Source organism: Rutilus rutilus (genome assembly GCF_951802725.1).
Source record: "Rutilus rutilus genome assembly, chromosome: 10".
Classification (NCBI taxonomy): Eukaryota; Metazoa; Chordata; class Actinopteri; order Cypriniformes; family Leuciscidae; genus Rutilus; species Rutilus rutilus.
In genome coordinates this window covers 6118897-6132016 of record NC_140215.1, presented here as the reverse complement: position 1 = coordinate 6132016, position 13120 = coordinate 6118897, and the positions used below count along the sequence as shown (strand labels likewise).

The 13120-nt window shown below is 35.2% G+C and overlaps 1 protein-coding gene across 2 annotated transcripts in view; it reads right to left on the bottom strand.

Moving 5' to 3' along the window:
- Positions 1 to 12851, bottom strand: part of hdac4 (histone deacetylase 4) — a 204453-nt gene extending 191602 nt beyond the window's left edge. For both annotated transcript variants that reach the window (XM_084421602.1, XM_084421603.1), the window contains exon 1: positions 12660 to 12851. The gene's annotated coding sequence lies outside the window, so the exon portion shown is untranslated. The remainder of the gene's footprint in view (positions 1 to 12659) is intronic.
- Between the last annotated feature and the right edge of the window lie 269 nt (positions 12852 to 13120).

The window sequence follows — 13120 nt, the reverse complement described above, 5'->3', positions numbered from 1 at the left end:
CGAGACGCGCGGAACTCTCCGCACATACTCTTATGAGACGCGCGCGCGCACACAAACTGTCCACGCACATTCTCATGAGACGCGAGCCTATGGACGCGAGCACACACACACAAACTCGCGCACATACTCAATGACACGCAAGCACACACACTCACAATACCCTAAAGATGTGGAAAAGTCGATCAAAAGTGTGGCTACATTTCTTCAGGCTCGATGCCAACAGCGCGCGATGCAGTATTTGTGGTAAAATAATGGCTGCAAAGACGGTACCGCGACAGATATGATGAAGCCCTTGACAGTGCACGGAGTAAACATAAGAGCAGAAAGTTGCTGCGTCTTCGACTGGTAAATGAAGAGATACCTTGTTGATCACTCTGACTGTGTTTATAATGCAATAATGACCTACTGAATGTACACTGCCGTTCAAAAACGTGTTGGTCAGAATTTTTTTTTCAGTAAGCATGCATTAAAGTGATCAAAAATGACCTTCCAAAAACTGTTCTCATATTTCAGCTTTGACAACACAGGAATAAATTACATTTTGAAATATATTCAAATAAGATTTTAAATTGTAATACTATTCCACAATATTACAAGTTTTACTGTATTTTTGATGAAATAAATTCAGCTGTTGTGAGCATGAGCTCTTTATAAAAAAAATATTTTGTACCTTATGTATATGTTATGTATAAGGAATATTTTGTTCCTTTGTGCTTTTTTTGTTCCTTTGTGCACTGACTAAGGAGCATGAGTCAAACTGAAAAAATAAAACCAAAGTTTTTCTGAGGTAATGTGTTATGTAATCTTGTTAAAATGGATTTCATAAAATTGGTATCGAAAAAAGTATCGATCAGGAACCGGTATCGAAATCAAGGTATCGGTATCGGTATTGGTATCGAAATTTTTTGAACGATACCCAGCCCTACATATTTGTGCAAAGAACTGTAGGTAAAGTGTGCAACTGAAGAAACAGCTATTTATAATACTTTTATCGATGCATATACGAAGGAGGATGTAACGATTTGGGTTGCGATTATGATTCCATGTAAGGATTGTAAGGACACTGTGTTTGTGAACTTGTGTGTTTGTAATAAGATGTAAAAGAGAAATGAGTTTATTTTTCCAGCTTTCTGTGCGCGAAAAAACCCATATCAGAAGTATAAACTGATCTGGCTTTAAAATGCATGCAAATGAAAAACTTTCATGATGACAAAGAACTGCAATGTCACGTGACCCTGGCCATGGATAGCGATGATAATCAAAACCAAACAAATGTTTTGTTCGTTTTTGGCAGAGTATTCAAGTCACAAGCTGTACAGGCTCCGCCCTCTTCTGGAAAGCAGGCTCAGCTCATTTGCATTTAAAGATACATGCACGAAAACAGCATGTTGATCCTTTCACTCAAAAATGGGCATTTTCAACATGGTGTAATAAATGATCTGTGGGGTATTTTGAGCTGAAACTTCAGACACATTCTGGGAGCACTTGAGATTACATCTTGTAAAAAGGGAATAATAGGTCCCGTTTAATGGGTATAGCTACAGTAATGTCTTCAGCTAGTCAGCTTGAGATCCTTTCCATCTAAACTGGTTATATCTCTTAAGCCTGGTAGTGAATGTTTTACGAGCAGTAGGATAATCATAACCATATTAATCCGCAAAGCCAAAAGTTACATAGTATACCTTTAATGTGAACAAATGCCTATTTGCGAACAAATGATTATTTTGAACTGGTTCTGTTAATGGAGCTCACTGAATTATTCAAAGAGGTTCTTGACTTATTCATCAAACCACAGTAACTATGAATATGAAAAAAATTTTCATTCATTAAAAAGAACCATTTCAAAAGAGTTACTGCCCCTTTAAATTCAGTGAATGAACAATTTTACTGAACAGTGCTTGAACAGCGGAAAACAGAAGTTTCACAAAAATTACACACTTCACCTTTAAGAGCTGCCAAAGAAACCCACTTCTCTAACATCATTTGCAGTTCTGTCCGTCTACATGAGGCGTAATGTTTTCCTGAGAGTGTTTAATGGAGTGAGCTTCCTCCCTGACCCGAACTGAACACTACAGCTCAGTCACTTACTCCCTCACGGCTCAGAGATCGCTGACCGACTACATTCGTCCCAAACCACAAATGGCCCCAGCAGCAAGACCAGAGTGACCGTGAGAACCGCAGTGACGCAGGGTTGACTTGAGGGAAACCCCTGATATAAAAGTCAAAGTGGCATTTGAAGAGCCACAAGGAAGGAGACGTTTCCCCCTGGAGTACCGCTGCTATTCTCAGCTCAGACCTATTTTAGTAGGGGGTTTCTCATGAATTGACATTTCCCCATAAAACTGTCAAAACATGTTAACTGCATGCAAGTGCTGATCTTTTCAAGCGGCTGGTTTTCATGCTCACTGGCCATCGCACACTATGTCTGTTATTTCAGTCATGTTGCTCACGTACCAAATCATTGTCATTCCTACTTCTCAAGTGTCAGTGGCGTCTTCTAACACAGGATGAAAAAACACCTTCTGATAAATGATAAGATAATGCACACACACACAATGGATTTAAATGAAACATATCTGTCTAAGACGGGTTTCTGACGCATGAAAGTGCACTAGACTTGGCTCGATACCAAAACGTTGGTTTCGGAATGATTAGGAAATTTCAGATCAAGTCAAATAATAATACAAATATTAATAATATGTAATATTAATAATTTCATTAACATTTGGTACCACAGTCTGAAAATACATAATGCAAAGACAGTATAATACTACCATATATATATATATATATACAGTGCAATGCATAAGTTAATACACCCATGCTAAAGTTGACTAAAAAGAGGAATAAAAAAATCATATTTTGGAAATTGAACTTAATGCCTTAATTAAAAAAATTAAAAAGCTAGTTTGATTTGCATTGCTCTCATGTATTTTAAGGAAGAACATTTATTTATTTACGATACATTATTCATTCACAAAGAAAATTGGTGTCCTTAAAGGTTGGATTTTTACTAATTTTTTAAATTAAGGCATTAAGTTCAATTTCCAAAATATGATTTTTTATTCCTCTTTTTAGTCAACTTTAGCATTATGCATTGCACTGTATATATATATATATATGTTTTTATCTATATTTTATCTATATTTATTTTATATATTTATTAGAATTATTTGACAACAAAAAATGTAACGTAATTTTAATATTTCAGTTGTGGTTGGTCTGATGCATCTTTAGACTGATGACAAGTATTTACTAACTATATATGAACTATATTGTAGAAACAATGATATTGAATATGTGTGTGTGTGTGTGTGTGTGTGTGTGTGTGTGTGTGTGTGTGTGTGTGTGTGTGTGTGTGTGTGTGTGTGTGTGTGTATATAATATATATATATATATATATATATATATATATATATATATATATATATATATATATATAATATATATATAAATAATTACAGTATCCTTCTTTCTACAGTATCGTTAACTTGTCGATTATTTGTTATCATAGTATGAAGGTGGATAGTCAAGCCAGCCATAGCTTAAATTGTATTTAAAAATGTATTAATTAATAAAAAAAAGCATACGAAAATTATGGTAATCACCAAGGAAAGAAGAAAAAGTGTACCTTTTCTGTTGTCAAATACTTTTTAGATTTTTTCTTGGGATTTTGAGTGTTCGTCTAAATTCAGCAATTTCATGGCCTTCATATTTGCTGTTAATAAACTGACATATCACCATTAGGGTGCTTCAGCTCTGTAAATATCAGCCTCGGCCATTCAAAAACACTTATTCCAGGTTTTCCAAGATTTTGGGAACCCTCCGATACATAACAACTAGACAAACACATTAAGACATTTTTAAAAACAGGAATAGGAGTAGGTGGCCTAGTTTTACATAAAAGTGTGTCAAGGAAGCGGGGCGCAGCGTTAACAGAACGCTTCAGGACAAAAATCAGCCAAAGTCGGTCAAGCGTCCACTGGCCCTGACTGCTCATGTCTGGGGGTGCGGGTTTATCCTGAGGGAAAGGGAAGAGACTCATAAACCCTCAGCGGCATTCAGTCTTACGTCATCCCGTCTGGGACAAAACAAACCCAAACACGGCGGGCCGGTCAGCCGTCTAGAGTGACCATCACAGAGGAGCAGATCTGACACAGGCTGACAGGCCCGAACACCGAGCTCAGCAGGAAAACGACACTCAATCCAATATGACAGGATATCGCCTGTGTTGGTACAATACTCACCGCTGCTCGCTCATGTACGCCACAGGACCCAACACTAGCAGGACAAATATAATACCAGTTCGCCATTACACTGCACCAGAAGAGCTAATGAATGCTTAAACGTTAAATGACTCTGCTTTTGATGAGAGTGACCATTTAACACGAATAAGTCTAAGCTGAGAATCATCAAAGAAAGCAATGCCATTGGGAAGTCAGTTGTGTCTCTTTTATCCTGATGTCTTTGCCTCAGCTAAAGCTCTGTGTGTCACATTCCATTAAAATGACAAAGTTGCACAACTTTTGAGGGAACCGTATTGCAAAGGAACTCCACATCTTACTTGCAGGCAGTGATTTTCAGCGTTTCTTTCCAGGACTGACGTGGTACCGTGTTCTGTGCCATTAAATTCACTCTCATGCCGCTATGGCCAAATGCTTTAAGGAATTCGCTCAACCACTGACGTCTTGTTTTGGCAGAGTAAAATAGTGCAAGGCATGTTAAAAAAATGGGATGGTGAGCAACAGATTGCGTATGTTTTAACCAGTCATTTGATGCAGTAAGTGTTCATTAAAGGAATTAGTTCAGCTGAAAAATAAAATTCTGTCATTATTTATTCGGCCTCATGGCGTTCCAAATTCATAAGCTTTTTTTCTTTCTTTTTCTTTTTTTCTTTTTGCACGGAACACAACAGAAGAACGTTTTTGAAGAATCTTAACGCAGCTTTTCCAGTAACTACAACTGTCATCATGGTTATTATCGTTAAGTAAAACTATTAAAAACTTTCTGAAATAAAATAACATATTAGATGAAAAACTGAACAAAAATGAGACACGTTGCCTTTGGAAACTAACGGAAGTTTAAGTTGAAGCACAAACTGGAACAACAGAATTTTTTTTTTTTTTTTTTTATTAAACCTAAATAGTAATATTGAAAAATAAAATAATGAAATTACAAAAGCACATAATAAAATTCCTAAAAATAAAAGCTAATTCAAAAATGTAAATAAAAAAACTATAATAATAATAATAATACTAAAACAACACTGGCTGTCATCAAGCTCCAATGTGCACTATTAGTCCAAGTCTTATGAAATCATTTAGGCCTAATAGTTTTGTCTAGAAATAAATCATTTGAAGCCATTTTTCTAACCTGAATGAGATTTTTCATATGGCACATTTATGGTTCTTTAAAGAAATAGTTCCCATTCGTGCAACATTGACGCACACTCATGACGCATCTATCTGCATTTGAAGAACGTTTAGGAATCAAAATTCCAACTGACTTGAATTGCATGGGGGGGGGGGGGGGGGGGGGTCATAAATGATGACAGTTTCATTTTTGGGTGAACTATCCCTCTAACAGTGTTTATTAATCTGTCTATTTTGGAGCATGACACCAATGAACTCTATGAACTGTTGAAAAAGATACATCATGACATTAAATACTTCACCTGAAAAAACAACAGCAAACAGGTTTGGAACAACATGAGGGTGAGTAAATACTGACAGAGTTTGCATTTTAGGGTCAACTATTCCTTAAATAGTCAGATGAGTATCAAGAATTCAACATCTCCATTTCCATACAGGCCTGAGTGTTTCCAGATAAACAGAGATCAGGAAATGAGTCTTGCGACTGTGCGACTGTGTGGACGAAACAATCATCACTGACTTTCCCTCGGCTGTTGTGTCCTCCGCTAGGACTGCAAGGGTCACAGTCAGGTGACGATGAGGTCACCACCTTGACCAACATACACTTCGTTTTCATTAAACCCATCATACAAACAGACAAGCTTTTCATTATTGCAATCTTGGGTTTCGGACAAACACAGATTGCCAAATGAACCCTGCCAAATGAAGCCTCGCCAAGTTCTGCCAGAGCACAATGGAAAACCGAACGGGCGCTTAAACAAACCAAAAGTGACACGGACACCAAACGATTCCACACTGAGACGACAGCACTCAAACCACTGAATCTAATACCCAAAAATGAAAAGTCTGTCATCATTTACTCATCCTCATGTCGTTCCAAATCTGTATGAATTTATTTCTTCTGTGGAGCACAAAGAATATTTATTGTTCTTTAACTATATAATGAAACTAAATTGTGATGGGTGCTGTAAGGCTCTAAAATGATAAAGCAATACCATGAATGATGATATCACATAAATAAATATCATACGGGGCTGCATGGTTTGGAGAGGTGAAGGGAATATAAAAATTGTGAATGCGATTAAAATGCCTTTGCTTTGGAAAAAAAAATATTGATATTAGATTATACATCAATATGACTATAATAATAATAATAATATCGTTATTATAGAAATATTACAAAAGAGCATTTAAGAAAATTTTAATTTGCAATTGCAATTAAATTACAAATTAATTGCTTGTTTGAACAATTTGGCCAAAAATAAGAGATTATAAAGTGATAATAATAACAACAGTAATATCATTGCATTGTTATTATTATTATTAACAATTGTTTTACTAAACAAAATTTTAATTTAAGAAATATACTAAAAAGAGTATTTAAGAAAATTAAAAATTGTGATTGTGATTAAAATGCCTTTGCTGTACTTGTTTGTACAAACTGGCCAAATTTTTTAGATTATCAATCAATATAACTGTAATAATAATATCATTATTATTAATAATAATAATAATAATAATACTTTTTTATTACTAAACAACATTTGAATATATGATGAAATATTGATTTATAAAAAAAGAGTATTTAAGAAATTTTGCGATTGCAATTAAAATGATTGTACAATTTGGCCAGAAATGTGAATTATATATCAATATGACTATTATAATAATATTTTAACTAGTTAAAAATATTAAAATAAGAAATTACAAAAAAAGAGTATTTCCATTTTTGAGTATAACCGATAAGTTAAAATACTTATATATGTTTATTTCTTAAATTATACATTTACATTTTTTATAAGCGCTACTCATTAAAAGTTTGTTGCATTCTCAAATGCACATTATGCATATGACTCAATATGACTATTATAATAATATTTTAACTAGTTAAAAATATTAAAATAAGTCCATTTTTAAATATAAATTATGTTAAAATACTTATATATATATATATATATATATATATATATATATATATGTTTATTTCTTAAATTACACATTAACATTTTTTATAAGCGCTACTATTGTGTTCTCAAATGCACATTATAAGTGACCCAAACTGCAGAGTTCATGTGAACCGAGCCGCTCCTGAGACACTGAAAACACTGGATCATGAGCTGTTGGGGTTAAAAGAACACAGCGCCACGCTATATTTCATTAAATCAGTTATTATCACATTTGATAATCACACAAAGCAATATCGCAATTCCGATCTTATTCGATTAGTCGTGCAGCCCTAATATCTGACTGACTGACTTCTGAGGAACACAGAATGAGAAGTTTGAGTATAACATTTCTTTAAGATGAAAGTGAAACAAAAACTGTCAAGTTCCACTAAGGACAAAATAGCACTATAACAGAAGAAAAATAGCAACTCTTGCACTATATTCCAGTCTCATGGAGTCACACGAAAGCATTATGTGAGGAATGGACTGAATTTAAGTCAACATTCATTCACATGTTGCTTGACTCATCGTTCATTTTCACTGTGTGGAAAAGAGCAGCTTCCACATACTGTGTAAATATCTCCTTTCGCATTTCATAAAAGCCGCAGAGGTTTGGAAAAACAAGAGAATATATATAAAATGACAAAACATTCATTTTAGGAAGAAGCACCATCCTACAAGTATCCAGAGACTTAGCTTAGCAGACAACACAAGGCCCTCAGGGACATTAAGACAATCCTCTAAATAACACTGCTTGTGACAAACATCCAATTTTCCAGTTAGGGGACAACCTTTCCACGGATCGCCAGTCACACTTGTCATCTGTCCAGCCGCATTTCCCACCTACAGTTACGCCCCGTCTCCTGTTAACACTTTCCCTCGGAGCCAAACTCTCGCTCTCTTTCCTCTTCAGTCACAGATGCAGCAAACGGTGCAATCTGCCAATCTCCATGAGTCATCCAGCACTGTTAATTATGTACCCTAAGGAGTAGAATTGATTAGCGAGGGTCTCAAACTGATTTAAATTGTTATTTGAGACTATATAAAGCGTGGGCCTAAACATTGCCATTTAGTCACATTCACTAAGCGCTGTCGTTTTTCAGAATCCTACTTTGCCAAGTCACACAGATTGGATCTGTGGAGAGAGAAGCACAGACAGGATAAACGATGCCGGTGCATTCACTGACAGTGTGTTTCAAGGGGAGAAACTTTTTCACTTTAGCTTTCAATGAGAGGTGCTGTGTGATTTCAATAATTATTCAACCATAGATTAGTCACTACGAGTTGAGTAGAATGTCAATCATTTTGGCAAGCCATACAGTTAAACTGTTAGCACATGAAAGGAGGTGCGAACTTAATGGCAAGTCATTCATGTTAGCATAGGAGCCTTTAAGTTTATTTTTCCTCACCAAACTTTTTTTTTTTTTAAATAATACTGTAAAAACAGTAATATTTTGAAATATATACCGGTTTTAAATCCGAATGCTATGATGACAAAGCATCATTACTCCAGAATGTCACATGATCCTTCAGAAATCATTTTAATATGCTGATTTATTGCTCAAGAAACATTCCTTATCATTATCAACAGCTGTGCTGCATTTCCATCAGGATTCGTTTATAATTAGAAAGTTCAAAAGAACAGCATTATCTTAAATATAATTATTTTTGTAGCATTGCTTCACTGTCACTTTTGATTAAATTAATGATACTTGCTGAATAAAATATTAATTTCTTAAAAAATAAATTAAAAAAACATTTAAACTAGTGTAGGCCTATATGATCAAGTTTACTCGAGTAATTGGATTAGCTGACCAGTGCATGAATTCAACAAGTTAAAAAGCATACAGGTTAATCTCACATTTCAGTAAATCTCACAAGAAATTATATTTTGCATTAAGAATAAAAAATAAATAAATAAATAAATAAATAAATAAATAGCTCTTTTTAATCAATAAATCTTTACGACCATTATTTTTGTATGCTTTAAAACGTTTTTTTTAATTCTTAATACCATCATGCATCTGGATATGAAGCCAGTACAACGATTTTAAATTTGTGTTTACTTATTTTTGCATTACAGTAATGGAATGATATTTTGTGCCATGAGAGATGAGACGCCAATGGTATTTAATTGCCATGAAAATAATAAAAAAACAGAAAATCTTAATGGGCTTTTCTTTTTAAGGCTTCAAGTGAAACATTGGCAAAAAAAAAATATATATATATATATTTCAAGGAAAGAGCAAAAATATTCCAAAAACAGTTCAAGCAATATAAACCCACACAAAATCACATGTGCACATTATTTTTTTGTTTGTTTCCAGAAATCCAAAAGTGCACAACTAGGGTCAAGCAAAACTAGATTAACTCTCTGCTGCCAAGTTCTCAGAAGGCTGCTTTGACCTTCTTCCTGTGGGGCCTGGAATTTACAAGGTCTGAGCGCCGGTCCTTGAGAGCCGGAATGTGGAAAGACGAGCGAGTTTCCTACAGGCTGTGATTAAAGCCTGGATGTATATGCCTGTGCATGATGCCACATGTTAGAACTTCAACCACCAGCTACGTGTGACAGCAGCCCAGACCGACAGCGTGATATAACCACCACCACCACCACCACCGGACAACACAGCCGGCATGACTCAGCTCAGAACATCAAAACAGCCCAGGGAACTCGTCAGCCCTCATGTTCTGTTTGGTCGTTTACGTCAAGACCGTTTTGAAAGCACAAAAACAAAAATTTCAACCTAACATAAATAATACACCCCAGTAGGGCTGCAACAACTAATCGATAAAATCGATAATAATCGATTATGAAAATCGTTGTCAACGAATGTCATTGTCGATTAGTTGGTCTGCTCACGTCACGGGGAGCGTTACTGATGACGTCACTTTCATGACAACGCAGTCACGCGAAATGGCAGAGAGTAATCGGAGAGAAACATCAGCACGGCAAGCAAAAACTGTATATTCTCATTATATGAAGATGTGAAAATGGGATAGTCTAGTTTAATTCAATGCTACTGTGTAAACAGCTTTGTTTACTAACTTCGGGACAGTCACACTAACGTTAGATCTATTTTGTATCGAGCATCAGGTTGCGCAATCAGTTCGCTCGCAACATAAGTGATGGATTAAAATAGTGCTACCGCAGAAATAGGTTAAATTAAATGGTGTTTACAAAGTGAAGCACTAAATATAAAGGCAGTTAATAACAGCAGCAGTAAAATATTGTTTTTTAGTCACTGTAGTCAGTGGTTTTCAGCGAATGCTTGTGCAGTAATACATCATTTTTCCTGTACTTTTAATCAAGCCTGTTGTCAGCTGCGTACCTCCATTCCGCTCTCTTTTTATAGCATTTGTCTACTATGTAAGGGATAATCCCGCTTATTACATGGCTACCCACCAAATAAATCAATAATTTTACACAAAATATTGATTTAAAAAGGAGTTTCTTGATTTAAAAATGATTGTATTGCTTCCGCTAAGAAAATAGTCCGTTCCGTCTCTACGGTTAGAATCCTGTGTCCATAGCAACGCTCTGTTTTTCTGGTGTGTTATACTTCGCAGCGGTCTGTTATCAAGAAATAACAGATCGCATTCTACATTGGAATTCAAAATCTGCTGCTTAATATCTTATTACAAACATGTTTGTGTCCTAATTTCATAATGTGAAGTTTAAATGAGCAGCGCAACTCAATATTTTGTTTTGTTTATTTATATTTTGGATATTTAAAGAAGTTTTACTGTTTAAAAACTGGACAAACTTTTGTGTTTGGGGTTTAAAATGTAAAAATTTAAGATTATATTAGTAAAACTCAATGTGTGGCTTTTGCACTTTTTAAAGTACACTTTTACACATAAATACCCTGATTTAGGGTTTTATTTAGTTATAAACAAAAATCAAATTGAATTTTAAAAAAACCTATCCGATTAATCGATTAATCGAAAAAACAATCGTCCGATTAATCGATTATCAAAATAATCGTTAGTTGCAGCCCTACACCCCAGCAACTTTTAATCTGCTGGCAATCTCTGATTGGTGCACAGGGAAACAGAACATTCCAGAAACGGCAATGAAATTGAACGCGTACTCATTTCTTAAAGTATCAATAATGTCTGCATAACCATATTAAAAGAATTGAATGGGAATGTTCATTTCAAAATTTATATTTTTGTTTTTTTACAAATATAGAATTGAGGTTGCTGGTCGGTACTAATCGGAAAAGCAACAAAAAAAATTCTACAAAAGGAAATCTATGAATACTGAGTTAGAAAATAACATCTAAATTCACTTTCAAAACAATTTCACCCATTCATTCATGCTCCATAGAATGACTCTTAAAGGGATAGTTCAACCAAAAATGAAAATTCTGTCATCATTTACTCACGTCAAGTTTTTCCAAACCTGTATTTGTTTTAAAGAATTGAATGAATGAAAGAATGTTGGTAACCAGGCGTCTTATTTTTTGCTCAACAGAAGAAAGAAACTCATACCGGTTTGGAACAACATGAGAGTAAATGATAACAGAATAATTTTTTTTTGGGTGAACTATCCCTTTAAGTGATGCATAACTGACACGAGAATCAGTTATGCATATGACGTCAGAACTTCCATTGACAGAAAGGAACACGCTGTTTATTGCTTGGAACCCCACGGGAAACAAACTGTATATCTAATGTTTAACCAGGAGTTGAAACAATGTAGCATTTTTTATTTCTTTTTTTATCAACCACTGGGGGATTTGACTCAAAGTGCACAAAACTACCAGGTCCTAAAATGTCTCTCATGAACATATGTGTAAAGAATGACAATGAAAAGCTGACGACTGTCATACTGATAGCTGACCCTGTCAAGTAAAACTGTCAAAATTATGTCAAATCTAAACTGTCAAACATATGCATATGCAAACATATAGTCAACATAAGAGTAAAACACAGCGCATATGAGATAGGCCTATATATACACACTTTCAAACGTTTTCTGACAGACAAAATGTTCAGACCTTTCAAAAAAAATTCAGAATGAAAAGATCACACATTTTGTGGAACGGCCATTGTATAGTTGAGTAATAGGTTATGCCTTAGTTATAATCTAAAATATCAGACTTTTAAAAATCTGCCTTTATGATTCTCCTGCAGGTATGAAGTAAACGCATACACATTGAAAATGAAACGTGATACAACTACTCCGAGAGTTACGATTCAACACACACACACACACACACACACACTGTTTTGATTGTTTCATCTGATCGCCCACAAGTTTCTTTCTCTTACTGAAATGATCGCTGCATTTAATGAGAAAATCACAGGGTAACGCATGCGAATCGTCGCTGCTCACCTCTCCGAAGCTCCGCCGCGATCGGACGCAACGCTCCGGACTTTATTCCCGTTGGAGAGCGCGCCAACGACGGATCCACTCACCGACGGGTTCCGCCATACTGGATTGTGTCGAGCGGATCACGTGCGTGTCGAGTCCCCGGCGCATGTCCTCCAGAGGCGGGCGCTCACAGGCAGTCGAGCCCGCGTCTTCATGTTTCTCACATGGGATGAGAATTATTGACCGATTCCGATTCCTTAACAGTGCAGTGCCAATAACGATTCGTTTGATGAACACATACTTGAAATAAGAAATGAAGTTCTTGTATAATACATATAATCTTGTAGCTTTGTTATTGTAGCCTATCGTGATCATCACAGATTTCAACAGATCAGATGTAAAAAAAAAAAAGAAATGAAATGAAATAGATTTAATATAATATTTTCAACATTTAAGATACTTTTTAAAGGCGATACAATCAT